This window comes from Sciurus carolinensis, chromosome 11, assembly GCF_902686445.1.
Source record: "Sciurus carolinensis chromosome 11, mSciCar1.2, whole genome shotgun sequence".
Classification (NCBI taxonomy): domain Eukaryota; kingdom Metazoa; phylum Chordata; class Mammalia; order Rodentia; family Sciuridae; genus Sciurus; species Sciurus carolinensis.
Window position 1 is genome coordinate 29,704,543 of NC_062223.1, and position 21,718 is coordinate 29,726,260.

A 21,718-nucleotide genomic window follows, 5' to 3' on the forward strand; every position below is an offset into this window, starting at 1 on the left:
AAATATAATGTTAACTAATGTTCATAAGATCTGGAAACAATATATGCAAACTTTGTTAATGAATTTAAGAAAGAGGTGACAATCAGTTTCAAAATAGAGTACTTTACCTAAAATTCACCTGGAGCCCCATCTAATTTAAGATAAGGCTCTGCCTACCACCATACTACATGTTTGATTGGCTCCAAAATAGGTCAGACCTCAGCTCATTTAAAGTTGTGTTCAGAAAATTGATGTTTGTTGTAAAGATTACTATGATCTTAAACAGGAATATATTGTATAATGTAGCAGAAACTCATGATAGCTATTACACAAACTGAAAATGTTTTTACCCTTCTTAATTTTATTTTGTATTTTTCTTATAAACACTATAGCTGTTGCTTGTTAATTTTTTGTGAGGTATGCTTCATGAACATACAACCTAGGCTAATTTGAGATAACAAGTAATCACCTACAAGAGAGATAGGATATAAGACTCACTTCTAGTACTAATAAAGACCCCAATTAAATATAAGTAAATGACTGTGCAGTTATGGACATTGAAGTTAAAGTCTAGTACTCTTACTTTAGGACTGGTTAAATTGGCTTGCTAGATATTTAACACCAAGGCTTAAATTCTGAGGTTAAAATAAAAGGGCCAAGAAAACTAATATTTGACTTTTGCCCTCTGAGTCAGCTTGAAACCAGGGAACAAGAGAACTTCTCTAAGAAGCTTTGCAACTCTGGGCCACATGACCTCCCAGTCAGGCAGATTAATGATACCACTGAAGAACAGAAAGTCAAACAGTTGACCTGCTGCAAATAGAAGGGTCATTGGAGAAGAGAGACATCTCTGATGCTTCTGAGGGAAATAACTTCATCAAGGAGACCCTAACCCAATCTAGCTAGCAGATGACACTAATAGAGCTAAGAAGCTGCTCTTAAGTTCACCAAGAGTGACCCTTATGGGAGCTCAGCTGACTCTTAACAGCAGATAGGGACAAGGTCAATTTTACCAACTTGATCTTAAATATCTAGTAAAAATAGTTATAATCAAAATACAGCCAGACCTGGATATTTAGAAGAAAAATAATAGTTCTTTTAAATAAACCACAAGGTGTACACTTGAGTCAGTCCCATAGTCCTAGATACCTCCAAACTTCTGAGGTTTTCTTTTTTGCAAGGCTCATATTTAATCCTGCCTACTAAAATTATACTAGCCTCTTCACCTTATTTCCTTATTCCTCAAACTGATATTTAACCCCACAACCAAAACCTACCCATTGCAATAACAGCTCACACTAGACTAGTACAACCCCCAACTTATTCCCTTACTAATAAGGCTAGAAATACCCACCAGGATTAAAGAATTCTTTCTCACAGCATGTGTATTAAATCCTTACATTTTATTGTATAAACCTATTCAGGTACAATATAAAATAATAAAATACCCCACAAAACATGTATTACATTAAATATGAGAATCTGATTGGTTCTTGACTAGAAATAACAGGACCCTCAATTTCGTTACATGCTAAAATCATTTTCTGAACACTGATAAGTCTTCCATGCTAGAATTATACCCTTAGCATTAGTAAGCTATTAGTCTTCATTCTTATGTTATAATTGTTTCCCCTAACCTAACAAACTATTTAATCTTTAGATATAACTATAATGTTTGTCTTCTCCCTATTTTATTTTTACAGTTTTTCAATAAATTGTTCAACTTAGCCATAACTGCTGGGAGACATCCTAGAACATCCCTCTTCCCACTGCTCATCACCCGAATTCCTGGAGCAGCATAAAGAGAGCTAACATTACTCAAGATGATCTCAGTACTTCTCTCACACAGCCCCCTCTGCAAGACCCCATATTCACTTCCAGAACTCCGAAAGGTCATCCATTCCCCCACATCACCCCCACCCAGCTTTAAGAAGTTAAAAAAGTCATCATTCAAATTCACTTTTTCTTTCAGAGTCTGAAATAATAGATATGGAAAATGACCACCCCTCAAAATAAATTATATAAACCCAGTCCCTTTCTTTGTTCAGTGGCTCATTTTCCACCAGGAAAGTGGATCCACGAGTACCATTTCATCCCTGCACCCCCTGTTTTGGTGTGAAACTTTGTTCCTGAATAAACAGCTGAGATGATTTGTGATACTTGCATCCTGTTGGTCTTTTTGTGTTAACAACAAGTACAGCAAAGAAGCTTTATTTAAAGGACAGGACAGAGAGGAGATCCAAAATGGTGGACTAGAGGGAGGCTGCAAGTGGGTGTGAGGGCCACTTGCTATGGCTCACCAAGTCAACATGTCTGGCTCTTGCTGAACTGGAGCAATCATCAAACTTCAAAGGACCCCATCTACCAGCAGAGATGGGAAGCTGAGAAATTTTGAAAGCCAAAAGAAACAATGGTTCAGTTTTCCTTTGGGGCTTTCCTTTTACTATCTGTTTTCTCACATCTCTACCATCTTTGAAACCAAATATTTTTATGCATTCATTCTGAATAGTATATTACAGTTTTGTTGTGTATATTATATTTTTTTCTTTAAAAAAATCTGTATATATATGTTTTGTCACTTATATGTCTCCCTAGGTTCTCTTTCTCATTTCTCTCATGCTAAATGCCAATCTCTATTAATTCCTGTTTTGGTCTCACTATAAATTTTTACCTCTATCTTCTCTCCTTCTCTTTCCTAAACATCACATGCTTCACTACTTCTGTTCTCTCTCTGTCCATCATTTGAAATGGTAAACCTGTTTAGCAAACTTACTATTTATATTGTAGACAATAATAGAATGTATCATTTCTGCTTATTGGGAAAAAAACTGTAGATAATAGGATATATTTGGTGTAAGGCTGTATATTGTTTGTATTGAGTGCTGTTAATATTGGTCTCCCCCTTAAAGGTGAGGTACTGGAAGCATTCAGGAAACAGTGAGTTTACAGTGTAGAAAATGTGCTGCCTCTGATCCAGAGCACTAGATGGGAAAACACACAAACAATATAAAGAAAACAAGGGAACAAAGTGCCTGAAACAAACTAAGGTGTTCCAACAATGGAATCCATAGACAATAGAGAAAAAAATATATTAGAGAAGGAGCTTAGAATGTACAGAGTTAACTTAATCTTTGAAATAAAGGATGGTATGAAAGGGAAAATACAGGAAGTGAATCACTTCAATAAAGAAGGAGACATTACCAAAAGGAATGAAAGAGAAATCCTCAAAATGAAGGAAACAATAAACCAAATTAAAAATTCAGTGGGAAGTATCATCAACAGAGAAGATCACAAGGAAGACAAAACTTCAGGCAATGAAGACAAAATATAAATCTTGAAAATGAAGTTGACCATGCAGAGAAGACATTAAGAAACCATGAACAGAAATTCCAAGAACTTTGGGATAACATGGAAAAACTAAATTTAAGATTTACTGGGATAAATGAAGGTGTGGAGACACAAACCAAAGAAATGTGTAATCTTTTCAATGACATAATATCAGAAAATTTCCAAAACTAAAGATTAAAATGAATAATCAAATCAAGAGGCTTACAGGACACCAAATGTACAAAATTACAGCAGACCCACACCAAGGCACATTATAATGAGAATGAGTAACATATTGAATAAGGATAGAATGTTAAAGACTGCAAGAGAAATAACAAATTATTTATAAGGGGAAATCAATTTGGATCACTGCTGACTTCTCAACCCAGACCCTCAATGCCAGGAAGTCCTGGAATAATATGTATCAAGCTCTGAAAGAAAATGGATGCCAAACAAGAATTTTACATCCATCAAAACTAAACTTCAGATTTGGAGATGAAATAAAAAACTTTCACGATAAACAAAAGTTAAAAGAATTTGCACCAGGAAAGTTGCACTATAGAACATTCTCAGCAAAATATTCCATGAGGAGAAAAGAAAAAAGAAAAAGAAAACAATGAAAATCATCACAGGGAGGAACTACACAAAAGGAAAAGTCAATTAAAAGTCAATTTTAAGTCAAGTTAAAAACCAAAAATACATAAAAATGACAAGAAATACAAATCATATTTCAATAATAACACTAAAGCTTAATGATCTAAATTCATCAATCAAAAGAAATACAATGAGAGACCAGTTTAAAAAAAAAAAACAGACCCAATAATATGTTGTATTCAAGAAACTCATCTCTTAGGAAAAAATCCACAGACTGAAGGTGAAATGTTGAGAAGAAACATAGTCTGCACATGAAATGTGTAAACAAGCAAGGTTTCCATTCTCATATCAGAAAAAGTTGACTTTGAGTCCAAGTTAGTCAGACAGGATATAGAAGGATATTTTGTATTCTTTAAGGGAATCATATATCAACAACATATAACAATCATAAATATTATGCCCCAAATAATGGAGAATCTATGTACATTAAACAAACCCTTCTCAATTTCAAGAATCAAATAGAGCACAACACAATAATACTGGATGACTTTAACACACCTTTCTCACCACTGGATAAATCTTCCAAACAAAAACTGAACAAAGAAATTATAGAACTAAATAATGCAGTTAATAATTTATATTTAATGGACACCTATAGAGTATTTCATCTTTCATCAAACAAATACACTTTCTTCTCAGCAGCACATGAATCATTCTCTAAAATAAACCATAAGTTATGTCACAAAGAAACTCTTAGCAAATACAAAAAAAAAAAAATGGAAACACTGCCCTGCATTGTGTCAGACCATAAGGGAATAAAACTACAAATCAAAGATAAAATAAAAAATAGGAGCTAACACAAAACATGGAGAATAAATAACACACTATTGAATGACAATGGATAGCAAAGGAATCAGGAAGGAAATAAAAAAAATAGAGGTAAATAAGAACACCAATACAACATATCAAATCCTCTGGAATACCATCAAGGCAGTGCTAATAGGAATGTTCATTGTATTGAGCTTGTTTATTAAAAGAATAAAAGTCAACAAATAAATGACATAACATTATATCTCAAAGCCCTAGAAAAAGAAGAACAAGTCAACACCAAAAGCAGGATAAAACAGGAAATAATCAAAATCACCGTTGAAATCAATGAAATTGAAGCAAAATAAACAATTCAAAAAACTGACACAAGCAAAAGTTGGTTCTTTGAAAAATAAATAAAATCAATAAACCCATAGCTATGCTGACAAGGAGAGAGAGAAAATTCAAATTACAAAAATGCATGATGAAACAGGAAAAAATCATAATGGATAGAAGATATTTAGAAACTATTTTGAAAATTTATACTCCAATAAAATAGAATTCTACAGACATATGATCTACCCAAACTGAATCAGGAGGACATGCCCAATTTAAACATATCAATTTCAATAAATGAAATAGAAGATGGCATCAAAAGACTATCAACTAAGAACCACACAGATTCTGAGCCATATTCTACAAGTCCCTCAAAGAAGAACTAACACCAATACTCTTTAACATATTCCATGAATTTGAAAAGGAGGAAACCCTTCAAAACTTATTCCATGAGGCTACTATCACCCTGTAACAAAACCAGAAAAAGGCATGTCAAGGAAAAACAACTTCTGACCAATATTTCTGATGAACAAAGATGCAAAATTCTCAATAAAATTCTGGCAAATTGCATTCAAAAACACGTTAGAAAGATAGTACACCACAATCAATGGGGTTCAACCCAGGGATGCAAGGTTGGTTCACATATGGAAATTAACATATGTAGTTCATCATATCAAAAGACAAGAATCATATGATAATCTCAATGATGCAGAAAAAGCATTTGACAAAATACTGTACCTCTTCATGCTCAAAACACTAGAAAAACTGGGTATAGTAGGAACTTAGCACAACTTTATAAAAGCTATCTATGCTAAGCCCAGAGCCAACATCATTCCAAATGGAGAAAAATTGAAAGCATTTTCTCTAAAAACTGGAACAATAAAGGGATGCCCTCTTTCACCACTTCTATTCAACTAGTCCTGGAAACTCTAGCCAGAACAATTAGAGAAATGAAAGAAATTAAATGGATATGAATAGGAAAAGAAGAACTCAAACTGTAACTATTGTTTACAATATGATTCTATATTTAGAGGACCCAAAAACTCCCACCAGAAAACTTCTAGAAAAAATAAATGGAATTCATAAAAGTATCAGGATATGAAATTAATATTCATAAATCAAATGCATTTCTATACATCAGTGATAAATCCACTGAAAGAGAAATTCAAAAAACTACCCCATTCATAATAGCCTCAAAAAATAAATACTTGGGAATCAATGTAACTAAAAAGGTGAAATAACTTTACAATGAAAGCAACAGAACACTAAAGAAAGAAATTCCCATGTTCTTGGATGTGCAGAATTAATATTTCTAAAATAGCTATACTACCAAAAGCATTATACAGACTTAATACAATTCCAATTCAAATTCCAATGACATTCCTCATAGAAATAGAAAAAGTAATCATGAAATTCATTTGGAAAAATAAGAGACCCAGAATAGCGAAAGCAATCCTTAGCAAGAAGAGTGAAGCAGGAGACATCACAATAAAAGATCTAAAATTATACTTCAGAGCTATAGTAACAAAAACAGCATGGTATTGGCACCAAAATAGACATGTAGACCAATGGTACAGAATAGAAGATACAGACACATTCCCACATAAATACAGTTATTTCATACTAGACAAAGTTGCCAAAAACATACATTGGAGAAAAGATAGCCTGTTCAACAAATGGTATTGGCAAAACTGGAAACTCATATGTAATGAAATCAAACCTCTATCTCTCACCCTGCACAAAAATCAACTCAAAGTGGATCAAAAACTTAGGCACTAAACAGAGACCCTGTGCCTAATAGAAGGAAAAGAAGGCCCAAATCTTCATCATGTAAGCTTAGGAACTGACTTCCTTAATAAGACTCCCAAAGTGCAAGAAATAAAATAAAAAAATCATTAAATGGGATGGATTCAAACTGAAGAACTTCTTTTCAGATAAGAAAACAATTAAGAATGTGAAGAGAGAGCCTACAGAATTAGAGAAAATCTTTACCATATACACATCAGATACAGCACTAATGTCCAGGATATATAAAGAACTCAAAAAGACCTGACATCAAAAAAAAAAAAAAAATCAGTAATCAAATAAATAAATGAGCTAGGGAACTGAGCAGACACCTCACAGAAGAAGAAATACAATTGATCAACAAATATGTGAAAAAATGTTCAACATTTCTACCAATTAGAGAAATGTAAATCAAAACTAAGGTTTTATCTAACTCCAGTCAGAATGGCAGTTACCAAGAACAGAAGCAACAATAAACGCTGATGAGGGTATGTGAAATGGAAGTTTCATATATTGCTGGTGGGTGTGCAAATGGTGCATCCATTGTGGAAAGCAGAGATTCCTCAGAAAACTTAGAATGGAACCAAAATTTGAGCCAGCTATCACACTCCTAGATTGATTCCCAAAAGACTTTAAGTGAGCGTACTATAATAATGCAGATACATCAATATTTACAGCAGCTCAATTTGCAATTGCTAAACTATGGAACCAACATAGATGCCCTTCAACATATGAACGGATAAAGAAAATGTGGTATATATACAGAATGGAATATTACTCAGCCTTAAATAAAAATGAAATTATATCATTTTCAAGTAAATTGATGGAGCTGAAGAATATCATGCTAAGGGAAATAAGCCAAAAAACCAAATGCCAAATGTTTTCTCTGATAATTGGATGCTGATACATAATGGGAGGATAAGGAAGAATGAAAGAACTTTGGATTATACAGAGGGAGTGAGAGGAGCAGATGGGGTTTGCAGGTGGAAAGGATGGTGGAATGAGACAGACATTATTAACCTATATTACTTGTATGATTACATGACCCATGAGACTTCACCATTTGCAACCAGAAGAATGAGATGTTGGTTTCCATTTGTTTGGAATGTGTCAAAATGCATTCTACTGTCATGTACAATTAATTAGAATGAGTTTTTAAAAATTCAAAAAAGAAAAATCAGACTCCTCTTCAAAGTAAGAAGGGAATCCAGAGCTGCTGTCCATGGGAGTGGGGTCTTTTTCCCTTTTATCCTTTTCTTCTCATGCCCCCTCCTTCCCTTGTCTTGTTTATGTGGCCAAAATGTAGGAAAGAAACCTTCCAGGGGTGCCTTTCCCTGTCTGCCCAAATAGGCAGGAAAGGAGTTGCATGGGAAGTACTTCATTAACAATTTCTTGGGAGGAACAGTTCTCTTTAGGCAGGTAACTTTGACAAGAGTTTCAAGGGGAGGAGGGAATGTCCTGAAGGTATTAGAACTTATTTCCATTTTCTTGCAAACCAGCTTCCATCTTCCCAATCTGACTGTATCATCTATCTACACCAGCTGTCTCTCCTTTGTTCTTACTTCACTATTGTCAGTCAAAAGCCAAGAGATAGACCTGGTATAACCTAGGTCTTATACTGGTGTCCCCTCCTTCACTAAAGAATCCTAATTAAGCTTTTCCAGATACCCTCACCATAATTGTTTTTATTAATAGAACATCAGTAAAATTTTCACAAAAAGGATCAAATGTGGTTAGACTGCCCATTTTCTGTTGCTCTGTCTTGTGAGAGCTAAATTTGGCCTGGAACTTCATGGTGTTACTTCCATTTTCATGGTAAGGTGTGATGTCTGCAGAGGGGATTGAGGTTTGTAGTTTCCTCTTTTTGTAGATGCCAGGTTTGCAGAAAAAAAAGAAAAGAAAAAAAAACTGCAAGAATCTCTGACTAATTTAACATTGTGACAAAAAAGCAGCATGTGAACTCAAAGGAAAAAATATTTTTATGCAGACTTCTGCAAAAATGTAAACCTTCAAGTGCTTCCTCCCCCCATCCCCACTGAGTATAAAGTGAAAAGAATTTCTACACTCAGGATTCAGAGGAAATTTTCGTCATGAGCCACTCTGAACCAGTTGCAGGCATAACCCTGCTTCCTGCTAGTTCCTCGGTAGTCCAGCCTCATCTGTCCCACCTGCATCAGGGTGAGACTTTCTGTAAACCTCCCTGGGAAATAAAATAACCCCAAAGGGGAGCATGGTCTCTCTCCACTCTTGGAGGATCCACTCTTCCCCTTGAGAGCATTCCTTTTTCCCTTTTCCTATCTCTTTTAATAAACTCATGCCTGCTACTCTGAGTGATATCTGAAATCTTTCCAGTGTGATCTCAAGAACCAGTAAATGAGGACACATGGCCCTCTAGGCTCCATGATGGACCCTTACTATGTAACACTAGAATCCCGAGACTAACCAGATCACCAGAAAATGTCTTGAGATCACCAGATTGATATCTTTCCTACAGACCTCCCAGTGATGTTACCAGTTGAGAACCAGGGCTGAGTCCTGGCTCCCCAATGTGAAGATTGAACACCCAAAAAATATAGAGGCAAGTGTAGAAATGAGTTTTATTTGAATGATAGAATAGAGATAGACTTCTCTGAAGAACTGGGTGTCGGAGGAAGCAATGGTGTCCTGCCCCTTTTTATATTTAAAACTTCCTTTGTTCTTATGTCCTCTCATCCCCCATTATCTTGTCTACATGACTAGTGACCAAAAGATGGTCCAAAATGTAAGCCAGGAGGTAACCTTTAAAACAAGTGGAGGAGGGGGTAGGGCTCTGGAGGTATTAATATTTTATTTCCTTTCCTTTCAAACCAGCTCCCTTCTTCCCAATCTACACTGATGTCTTTTGGCCCTCCCCTCAATGCTATGTACTGACAGGCTCACCATTTTTCTTTAAAAGAACATCCTGGGACCTTCAAAATATGTCTCTAATTCATGAAATGGCCTGCATCCTCACCTGAATGTGTATGCTTTGCTTTACCCCTAAAGACATTTCTCTTGAGATTGCCCACCTTATACTTTTAATATATACCTACTTTCTTAAGTAAACTTCTGTCTATGCCTCTGATGGTGCAAGCTGAAGTTCTTTCTATTATGTGAACTCATAACAATGCTGCTGCTCTCACAAGAAAGCAGGGGTTGAAAATTCAAACCTTGGTCCTCGTCTTCCATGAAAGAAAATTTAAAGTCAGACACCAACAGTCATGCAAGAGATCTTTACTACAAGTGAAAGTAAAATGAAAGTGAGGTGAAAAGAAAGGAAAAGCAAAGTGAGGCTTAAGCAGCTATGTCCAAGCAGAGAATGATGAAGGAGACAATGATGTCTCCAAATTTATTACTATTAGATATGAAGGGGCTTCTCTTCAATTACTGTTTGATGTTTACCAGGAGTGTTAGGAACCACCTTCTGTACTCTTTGCCAATCAGGTGTTCACCTTTTCCTTCTCATTGGTTGGTGGATATTTTGACCTTACTCGGTCCTCTCCAGAACTGTCATGGTGACCATCCTATTTAGGGGGACTTAATCTACAGTCAATCCTATGCTAATGTGGGCACTGGGGTCAGTAGCTGGTCAGAAGTTATCTTAGGGCATCTGCACTAGTATAAGGGATCTTCCTTATGGAAAATCCCTATGACTGTGGAGACACAATCATAAATCCTAGCTTTACAACAACATTAATAGACCCTGTCAAGAGTTAGTACCATTAGTCGTTTTCTCTCAATGTGCTTGTTATACAAATAGCTCCCTTGCTTTTGTTTGTTTTCTACAAATTAACAACCACCATTTGATTTCCTAAGGTAGTTAAAGAAGGACTCTGAAGTAATTTAAAGAACACTTTGTGACTTTACCATGCAATTTGTTCCTCATTGCTAGCTACTCCCTGACAGTGCTGTGTACAGTTCCCCCTTCTCTCCTGGAGTTCTCAAACACTTCTTCAAAAATACCTCTTCTTTCATTACAGTAATCAGCCAGGTATCCATGATCTAGAGACACAGGGTTTAGTTTTCAGGTGGACACAAGTGAGATAATGAATTGAATGTAGGATTTTGCTGGGACAATTCAGAGATGAAGAGATTCTTCTTGCATAGTATAATCTTCTGAGCAATCAGAAACTCAAAACTGTCCAAAGTTCTGTTTCCTAAGAATAGAGAGTCTGCTTGAGATTTAAGTCAACAGAGGAACGGGTAAGAGAGAACTAGAGAAAGATAAATATTGGGACCAGAGTAATGGAGTTGGCCATCTGTGGCGAGAAAACTCTGGAACCAGGATCCAAAATAAATTTCCTCCCCTAACTAGCTGTCAGGCACTGTGTTCATAGTAACATAAAGCTAACTAAAGCACCTACACTCAGTATCCACTTGATTAATTAAAATATATTCAATTTACTTGAAGTAGATTTTAAGACAATTAAAACATTTTCAGCTACATGTGTGTGTTTGTGGGTGGGTGTGTGTGTGTGTTTGTGTGATTGTTTTCCCAGTATTACTTTATTAGGCAACATATTCTTTATTGATCTCATTCTCAAGCCTCTAATCATGCTGAGACAGGGAAAAAGACTGTTTGATGATATCAAAGAAAAGGAAATGGGTAGATAACTCTTCCCCATCAACTGGTTGCCAACACCTCTGTGGGAGAAAAGAATTGCACTTGCCATCAGAAGCAATCACCCCACTGAAAGGGTCTCTTCCTGCATTTTGGTCCTACTGTAGGCATGAGAAGAAAGGAAACCTCAAATCTATAAAGGGGCAAGACATCCCCATCCCATGGGCACCAGCTCTGGGGTTCTCTTCTCTGGAGGAGGCTCTTTTTTTCTCTTTTCTGTTTCTTAAATAAAATTTACTTTTGCTCTTGCCTCTGCATTTCTCAGGCTTATAGTCTTCTATAGTAGGGGAACAAAGAAGGGGAACAAGAACCTGATCTTTATTTTTTCAGACCAATATCAATGACATGGAGTGTCCAATCTCCATGTAAATTTTTATGTTATTCCATCCATCTCACAAAATTGCTCTGTACTTGATAAAATTACTAAAGCATGTCTCAAGTTATTCTCTTCTTTTTATAGCTTTGTTTCTGAAACAATTTTTATTCAGAGTGACTGTATTTGTTGAATGAAGACATTTTGGCCTAAAATTTAACTTTAATATAGATGCAAATATATAGTACATATCAGATTTATTAAATCCATTCATAGTTTGTTTTTACTTGACATATTGACTTTCAAGATCCTGTACTTCTAAATTGACAAGTCACTTTGTTTAGTTACACTTTTGTTCATTCTTCCTTGTTTTTGCATAGAATTTTCTGCTAGCTGTTTGATAAATTGATTTGTCATTTAAATCAAGTAAGATTTATAACAAATATAAGATAATAAATATCATAATTCAGTTTTCCATATAAGTTGCCATTTTGACAGTTAAAATGTTTCCCTGAGGTATTCCCAAGTTATAAACAAACACATTATATCACTTGGTTTTGTGTTTAATCAGCTCTGTGGTGGAAATGTTTAATTGTTCACATATCTTTTCTCATGGGAGATTTGGATATCAGATTTACAGATCTTGTGAGATTAATCTAATGTGAAATTAAAAGCTGACTTGAAAAATCTCACAGTAAACTATAAAACATCTTGCTTCTCCCCAGAAACAGCCTTCCTAAAGGAGGCATAGATTTCTTCTATGAACCCAGAAGTCCTTCCTTAAATGTATTATGCCTGATACTACAATGGATAATGTTGTTGTTTTCCTTTAACTCTTGACCTTAATTTTTCCAGGGAAGAATCAACTGGGGCTCACAGCAGTGAAGTAAGATGGTGAAAGAAATAAAGGCAGTGAGCCCATAAGTGTTCTTGTTATATTCCTGGGAGATCTTAGGCACTCCCACTCATGTTACACCTTTCTAGCCTGTGATTTGCTAGTAAACATGCCTAAAACCAAGCGGGTTCCAAGTGCTTCCAATAAAATTGACAGTAACAGATCATCTCATTGAACACATGATATTCTTAAGAGAAGTCTCAAAATTATTAGACCCTAACTAGAAATCAAAGTGTGAACACAATTTCTATTACATGTTATTACTTTTTAAAGTAGGAAGAGACATAGATCTCAATTAAAGCTGAGTTAATTTTATATATAAATTATTCTAACTTATCATATTGATGCCAGTTTTCAATAAACAAGTAACAGGACCAGGATGAGGGTTGTATGTTAATCGTAAGTGGAATTTTTAAAAAATAAAGTATTATAATTTAATTTACAGAACTTACAATAACATCATTTTATGGAACACATTCACAAACCTCCATTCGTACCTGCTGATTGCATGGCATGTTTCCTGGTTTCAATTCATACTGAATGAATGAAGCAAAACTGACAGCTCCAGGAAGACCCTAAATGGACATTTAAGTTGGTAATTTAATACTCCCATATCAAATTTAGCACATTGCTTTTTCAGAAAACAATGAAAGTATTTAATCATTTTGCCAACTTCGTCATCTCTGTGTCACTACCTCTCTTGGGAAGTGGTGCTTATTGGAGAGTGCACTAGCCCAGTGATACAGAACTGCCAATCTCTTGCCCTGGTTCCTTTGTAAGTAAACTCCATAATCATGGACTGATTAATTCGCCTGCAAACATCAGTTCCTTTTTCAAAAAAAAAAAAAAGGAGTGATAATTAGCCTTATCATATTTTAAAAATGGTGGGAATTTAATTAGATTTGACAGTCTTTTGAAAATTACAAAATGAAAATAATAATTCTAGGTATATCATACTCATCCACAAATCATTTGATTTAGCTAGACTTTTTAGAAAAAGAACAAATGTAGAAAAGAATAACTTTGATGATAACACCAAAACCATAATCATCTAGGTCTCTTATTACACTCTTTGTGCCCAGAGACTTTTAGATAGTTACAGTGTGCTTATTTATTCTTAACTATATCCAGGGATTTAAAAAAGAAATTAAAGTTTATTAAATAGCTGTACCAATGTAAGGAAAATCAAGTAACAAGGCCAGGGTGAGTGTTGTCAACTCTGGGCTGAGAGTTATATGTTGATTATAAGGGCAATTTTTTTGATAAAGTATTACAATTTAATTTATAGAACTTACTATAAGCATAATTTTATAGAACTCATTCATAAGCATTTTGAGGTTTTTGTAATGTTAGATTAGGTCATGATATAGAATGAAGCATATGAGATATAAATGGAAATTAATGCAAATATGAAGATATTTGAATGTGAGTTTATTGGAGACAGAGAATCTTGGCAGTGGTAGAGATACCTGTAAGATAGGGATGACAGCACAGGCATATGTATGTGTGCCTGGTCCATAGTCATTTAATGCAGGACAGATGATTTTAAAATAGATACAGGAAAGTTGTAGTAAAGAAAAGATGCAGTTCCCCTTAGGAAGAGTATATTCCATAAGGAGAGAAGGAGGTTGAGAAGGCAGTCACCAGATGCAGAGGTTGAGCTGGGACACATCAGGATTAGAGAGGAAGCAAGAGGTGACAGGAACCAGCAGCAGTGGCACTTTTGAGGACAGAGTTCTGTCATGTCATACTTAAAAGCAAAACATATTTTAAAATGTTTGATTTTGAAAGTGAAGATGTAATTTATAATGTTGAAGAAATGAACTTTCTTTAAATTATTGGAACAAAAATCCTCTCTCAATGCAAATCAAAACCACCCTAAGATTCCATCTCACCCCAATTAGAATGGTGCTTATCAAGAATACAAGCAACAACAGGTGTTGGCGAGGATGTGGGGAGAAAGGTACACTCATACATTGCTGGTGGGGCTGCAAATTAGTGCAGCCACTCTGGAAAGCAGTGTGGAGACTCCTTAGAAAACTGGAATGGACCCACCATTTGACCCAGCTATCCCACTCCTTGGTCTATACCCAAAGGACTTAAAATCAGCATACTACAGAGATACAGCCACATCAATGTTCATAGCTGCTCAGTTCACAATAGCCAGATTGTGGAACCAACCTAGATGTCCTTCAACTGATGAATGGATAAAGAAACTGTGGTATATATATATACAATGGAATATTACTCAGCCATAAAGAATGATAAAATTATGGCATTTGCAGGCAAATGGATGAAATTGGAGAATATCATGCTAAGTGAGATAAGTCAATCTCAAAAAAACCAAAGGAAGAATGATATCGCTAATAAGTGGATGATGACACATAATGGGGGGTGGGAGAGGTTAGTGTTAGGGTTAGAGTTAGGGTTAGGGAGGGGGGCAAGAATGGAGGAAGGAAGGACTATATAGAGGGAAAAGAGGGGTGGGAGTGGTGGGGGGAAGGGAAAAATAACAGAATGAATCAAACAACATTACCCTATATAAATTTATGATTACACAAATGGTATGCCTTTACACCATGTACAAACAGAGAAACAACATGTATCCAATTTGTTTACAATAAAAAAAAATCCTCTCTCAGGGGTCTGACCTGTGACTGGGGACACACCTGTGAATACCCCCAGGGGAACAATTAAGTGAAATGAAAGGAAATATGAGTAAATAGATGCAGGACTGCATTTTTAAAGAAGAAATTGACAAACATTATCATGTGCTAAAAGTTTATGAAAGATAATTAGTAGAAGTAACTTAATTGAAACAAAATGGTTGATAGGATTAACTTCTGAGAGAAGAGGCACATTTTCCCCAGGGAAGAAATGGAGAGAGTAGGGTCACTGATATGTTCAAATGCCAATTAGATGACTTGATCAGAAAGAACAGGGTAAACTTGTTTTCCATTTAATATTTTCTCCATAAATTGGAAATTATTTTCTGGGAGTCAGAAGAAGGTGGAAAAGTAGGGTTATAAGTAGAATTGTAAAGGTTTAAGATTGGTATTCCATAAGGGAAAGAGTTGTATATAGTATGAATCAAAAAAGGACCTATCTTTACATACGTGGATAAACACACACACACACACACACACACACACACACATAACCTAAAATTCTGACTCATACAAATGTAAAAGGTGCAAGTTCAATGATCTTTGTTAGTTAAACTTTTATAATTGGCACAAAAGAGAATTCAAAAACCATAATTTTAAAGATCAGAGATTCTGAAATTAATTACTGATAGATAAAAATCTGGGTTTTTTCCATGGAAGAGAGAGAAATCAGTTGTCCCTAAGCTGGAAAAAATTCACACAGAAAATGATCATTTGTAATGCAAATGTTGATATACAGCTTATAGAGTTGTAGATAGGTCAAAATAATCAAAAGCAGAAATAAAGGGAAAGTAGGTAAACTTATTTCAAAACTTACACAATTATTCCCTGCAAAGGACATGAAAACATTCCTGTTTACATTTAATATAACTTCCTGAATTAGATATAGTACATTTTTAAGTATGACAAATTGTTATTTAGTATCTAGATTCCAGATTTGAAAAAAAAATAGGTGTCTGGATTTATCCAGAATTATTATAGTGACACTCAATGTTAAGAGTGAGTGGACAATACCAGGAGTGTACTGAGGGTGTGGAAGCAAACTAATTCAGCACGTGCATTTGATAAAAGGTGCTCTCTTTCTCATATTGCAGATGAAGAAACTGAAACTTGGGAAGTACTTGTGCTGCCAAGGTCTTGTAACTACTGAGGCACATTCGTTATTGAAGTAACTGTTCAGAATCTTTGCTCTTTCTATGTTGTCAGTGAACTTAAGACATGAAGGAGGAGCTTCTTGGTTCCTCAAAGGGGACACCACATCTCAAAGTGAAAAATACAAATCGACTCCTCCACCCACTAGGCTGCTCTTAGAACAGCAGCACTTTTATGTTATAGAAATAAACAAGACAACACAAAGGGGAACCCAGGCAGTTTATTAGTTTGCCAAAATGAGGGGCTTAGCCCCTAGACATTAGTCACTTAACATTGATGTTAAGGGGCTGGGGAGATAGCTCAATTGGTAGAGTGCTTGCCTTGCAAGCACAAGGCCCTGGGTTCAATCCCCAGTACCCAAAAAAAAAAAAAAAAAAAAAAAAACCTTGACATTACAAGGAAAAAAAAGAAGAACATTAAAGCTCATGTACAATCTTAGAACCCTCAAATGGTTTGGTGATGGCCCTATTGAGTGTAGGAAACAATACCTTTAGAAGGTAGATGGTAAATCTGATTTAATTTAGAAAAGTTAAAACTATATGCAGTAAACTACACTCACTGTAGACATGACTGCTTCCTTAGACTCAAGTGGATTTAGAATCATTATTGTCATTATTTCGACTGTGTTCTTGCTTTATGTTTATATTTTCCTTTATCATTGATCATTGTCCAGGCTGTAATTAATACTTTCATCTTTACTCTGTTAGGGCTCCAGAAAACCAGATGCGCCCCAGATAATGAGGTTGGAGAATGGCACTGTGAAGGCGGAGTTCCTTCTCCTGGGATTCAGTGACATCCAGAACTTCAGAGTCTTCTTTTCACTGTGTTCTTTTCCATCTACTCTGTGACCCTGATGGGAAATCTTGGGATGATTTTTCTAATCACCACCAGCTCTCACCTTCATACCCCAATGTACTTTTTCATCGGCATGCTGTTCTTCATAGATTCCTGCTACTCCTCCGTCATTGTCCCTAAGTTTCTTGTGGACTTGATTTCTGCTGAGAAGACCATTTCTTACAATGGTTGTGCTGCACAGTTATATTTTTTCTGCTCTTTGGTTGACACAGAATCCTTCCTCTTGGCCGCCGTTACTTATGACAGGTACATAGCAATCTGCAACCCCCTGCTTTATACTGCTATTATGTCCCAGAGGGTGTGTTGTCAGCTTGCACTTGGAACATTTGTGAGGGGGAAATTTGAGCTCAATTATTCACACCACCAATATTTCCACCTGTCATTCTGTTCCAAAGAAATTAACCATTTCTTCTGTGATATCTCCCCACTCTTCTCTCTGTCCTGCACTGACACATGCACGACATCATTCTGGTGGTCTTTGCTAGCTTGGTGGAGGCTATGTCTTCTAACTGTTCTCTCTTCCTATGTCTGTATTATAGCAGCCATCCTTAGAACAGGGTCAGCAGAGGCAAGAAGGAATGGCTTCTCAACCTGAGTTTCCCACCTGATAGTGGTCACTATCTACCATGGCTCCCTGATCTTCATTTATTTGTGCCCAAGCACAGATCATTCACTGGATATTGACAAAGTGACCTCTGTGTTCTACACATTGATTATCCCTATGTTGAATCCCCTAATTTACAGTCTGAGGAACAAAGATGCCAAAAATGCCTTTAGAAAAATGATTCACCAAAAATTGGTTTCTTAAGATGACATGAAAAGGGCCAGATGACTTCAATAAGGTCTGTTCTTTGATCTTTGGTTCTAACTGTTGGAAATGTCAATTTAACTTGGATATTCTTCAGATCTGTACATTATGAAGTATCAGCCACAGAATAGGGTTGAAAGTTAACTTGCAACTGGAATCTCTCACATTACTAATGTGGTATCTGCCTGCTTATTGCTTTATAGCTGAAATAGTAAACATCAATGTAAGGGAATATTTACCCCTCAATTTCTATATATCCTCTTTTATACCTTGTCTCCTCTTTCTCTAATTTTTTTCCAATCCTTTAAAACATTGGGTAAATTAACCACATTTCATAATCCTGCTTTTGTGAAAGAAAACATATTCAATTCATAATTATCAATTAATCTTGATTCCTATGTAAATATGCCCTCAACTATTCAAACAGCTCACTTGTATAAATCCTCCATATTCTAAAAGATGTCATCAAATAGCAGTTCCTACATATTTGTTTTCTGACTATCCCAACAATTTCAGATGATAACTTGTATATGGAATCTCACTGGAATCCTTGATGTAATACTTTAAATATTGTCATTTTGTTTGTTTCTGTTTCCTTACCTTGTAGCTGTTTAGGTTCTCTCAAGCTTCTAGATTCATTAATTAAATTGTATTCATTATTTAATTTCATGCCTCAGTATAGTACCTTCCCCAGTGTACATGTTGGAGGAAATTTTAACAGATCATTGTGAGTTTACCATTGACTATTTTTAGTTTAGATTACATGCCTTCAATCTGCACATACTAGCTATTTCAAGTGTAGTACTTTGCATTCATTCTCCAGAGTGGTACTTGTATATACAAGTGGTGACCATTACAAAATATTACCTAGGTTATTGTTTTTCTTTTTTTTTTTAATTGCAAACTGCAGGCAAATATTTACTAAATTAAAGTCTGGTTCAAAGATATTTTCCCAAAAGACTACTGAGTTTAAAACCTCTTGATTTATAAGCATGTAGTTAAAATTTCAAGGGAAGGAATACTCTGAGAGCCAGGGGTAGGAACGGTAATCTATGCATGGTGGGATGATGGGTTAGTTTACAGCTACAGCATGACACATGAAGCGTGCCTGGAAAGTAAAATGAAAATAAAAGAAGAAAAACATGTATTAAAACCAAAGATGAGGTTAAATAGTGTGAGAGAGGATAACTAATGAGGGAAGCCTTCTGTCAGTGAGTTGTAAATCTAGACCTCGGTGTTCCCTAGAGTGGAAAGGATATATATAAAAAGAAATTTGTCCAACCAGATCAGTAGGGAAATAGGGCTCTGGACCACGTGGATTTTTCAATACTGATGACAGAAAAGGCACCCTGAGATTGAAGGAAACTGAAGTACTTCAGCCTGAACAATCAATAGAAAAATGTTCTCTGAACATTTGATTGTTGCATTGATTCATCACAACCGACAGCTATTGATTCCTTTTACTTGACATTCCAGCCATGGCCCATGGGATCGGGCCCTCAGTGCAATATAAAACATAGTGATCTGGGAAGCCCGGGTCCAGTCCTAGCAGGAGTCCATGGGTTCCACACTGGTAAACAGGGCGTGGGGAGACAGTGTTGGCAATGGATGGAGAATGAAAGACACAGACTCTAGTTCTGGTGCAATCAATCCCACTTTTTTCTGAGGAATGCTGGGTTTATATACATTTTTCTTCAGGCTATAATGGCAGTCTTGTGGTTAATATTAAAGAAGTTTCCAAAGCATAGGCAGAAAACAACAACCTTACAGATTATCCTTACCTAATCATAATTGTTTTAAGACTATCTAACTATGTCGATGAGCTAATACAATGTTTATTTCCTTAATATCTAAACTCTATGTGACCTAAGACTATTCTTATTATTCTCGCAGTTAAAGCAATAGACAAGTAATCTCATGTGACCATCTCTACTAGGTCCATCTGGTTAATATCTAAATTGCTGAGTTAAGGGTTACAGGAGGGCAGTGGTCCCAATGGTTATGTGTACCAATGTTTATTATAGGGATGACATATTCTTTGCAGGAAGGAAGGAATTTTGTGAAACCTTATTCTCTTACCTCACCACCACACATGAACAAAACCATCATTAAAATTTAACCAGCCTGTTGGAGACAAAGGCAGATCTATAACTATTTTCTCCAGAGGCTTTCAGGGACTCATTGCATGGTTGCAGAATTATTTTTAATTTTGTTAGTGGTAAAGACCCATTTTTTTTCAGATTGTAGGTAATATTTTCTGGAATTTTTGTTGTATTCCCCTCATCCCCTTAAACAATCCATTCAGACTGAAATGAGTAATATATTATCAGAAAAACACAGCAGAAAAAACACCATGCTTTGGAGCAAAACATCCGGCAATTCCTTTTAGGATGAGCCTTTGCAATCATCCTCCAGAGGATCTTTGTCAAGCACTGGATGGAATTCCGGATGCCCCCGCACTGGGATTAATTAATGAACTCACTTTTTGAGAATGTGAAGTCTGGGAATGAAGATAGTAGTGTAGCTTCAGGCATCTGACTTAAGCAGGTGATGATAGGGTTTGCAGGGGTAGCCATGGAAAAACCTCTACTAAGCTCTAACCAGGAGTGAAGGCAGAGTCAGGAAAACTAAGTCCTAGGGTTACTGGGAAGAGATGCACAAGCAAGACCTGAGGCTAGAATCTGCAACTGGATTTTGACTAGCTAGGGGAATAGGCCTTCAACTATAATTCCAATGATTAGGGAGTCTGAGAAAAGAGAATCATAAATTCAAAATCATCCTGTGAAACTTAATGAGAGCTTGCATGAAAAATTTAAAAAATAATTCTGTTACTAGAAGGTTAGTCCCTGATAGTTGACCTAGTATGAGTTTGAGGTTAGCTTTTTTTGTTACTATGGGCAAAATACCTGGCAAGAACAATGTAGAGGAGGAAAAGATTATTTTGTCTCATGGTTTCCAAGTTTTAGTGTCTAGAGACAGTTGACTCCAAAGCTCTGGGTGTAAGGTGAGGCAGAACTTTAGGATGGAACGTTATGGATGTAAGGCTTGGAAGAGAAAGCAGCTCAGGACATGGCAAAGCAGGAAGCAGAGTGAATGCTCTTCTCATGAGGGACAACATGTAAACCCCAAAGCATACCTGAGTGACCTATCTCCTCCAACATAACCTACCTGCCTATAGTTACTACCCAGGTAATCCTTACCAGTGGACTAATCCACTGTTTACATTACAGCTCTCATAATCTATTTAACCTTCTAATCATCTTGCTTTATCTCACACATGAGCTTTTGGGGGACTGCTCATATCTAAACCAAAAGAGTGTCATTATAGAAATTCTATCGAAGAACATCAGCTATATCTCTATATAACTGACAGATACAGATAAAATCTTGTAAGGTTTTTCTAAAGTCCTGTTTAAGAGATGACAGAATGAAGGACTGATTGTTGTCATAAAATTAATAAGTAATGACTGCATACAGATTCAAAATCACATCTCTCTTCCTACAAAGTTCAAATTCTTTCACTAAACACTTTTATCATTATTACATTCTTAAAAGAAAAACA

At 35.9% G+C, this 21,718-nt stretch overlaps 1 pseudogene; it reads left to right on the forward strand.

Moving 5' to 3' along the window:
* The first annotated feature begins 17,230 nt into the window (after positions 1 to 17,230).
* LOC124958064 (olfactory receptor 5I1-like) lies at positions 17,231 to 18,156 on the forward strand (annotated as a pseudogene).
* The last annotated feature ends 3,562 nt before the right edge of the window (positions 18,157 to 21,718 follow it).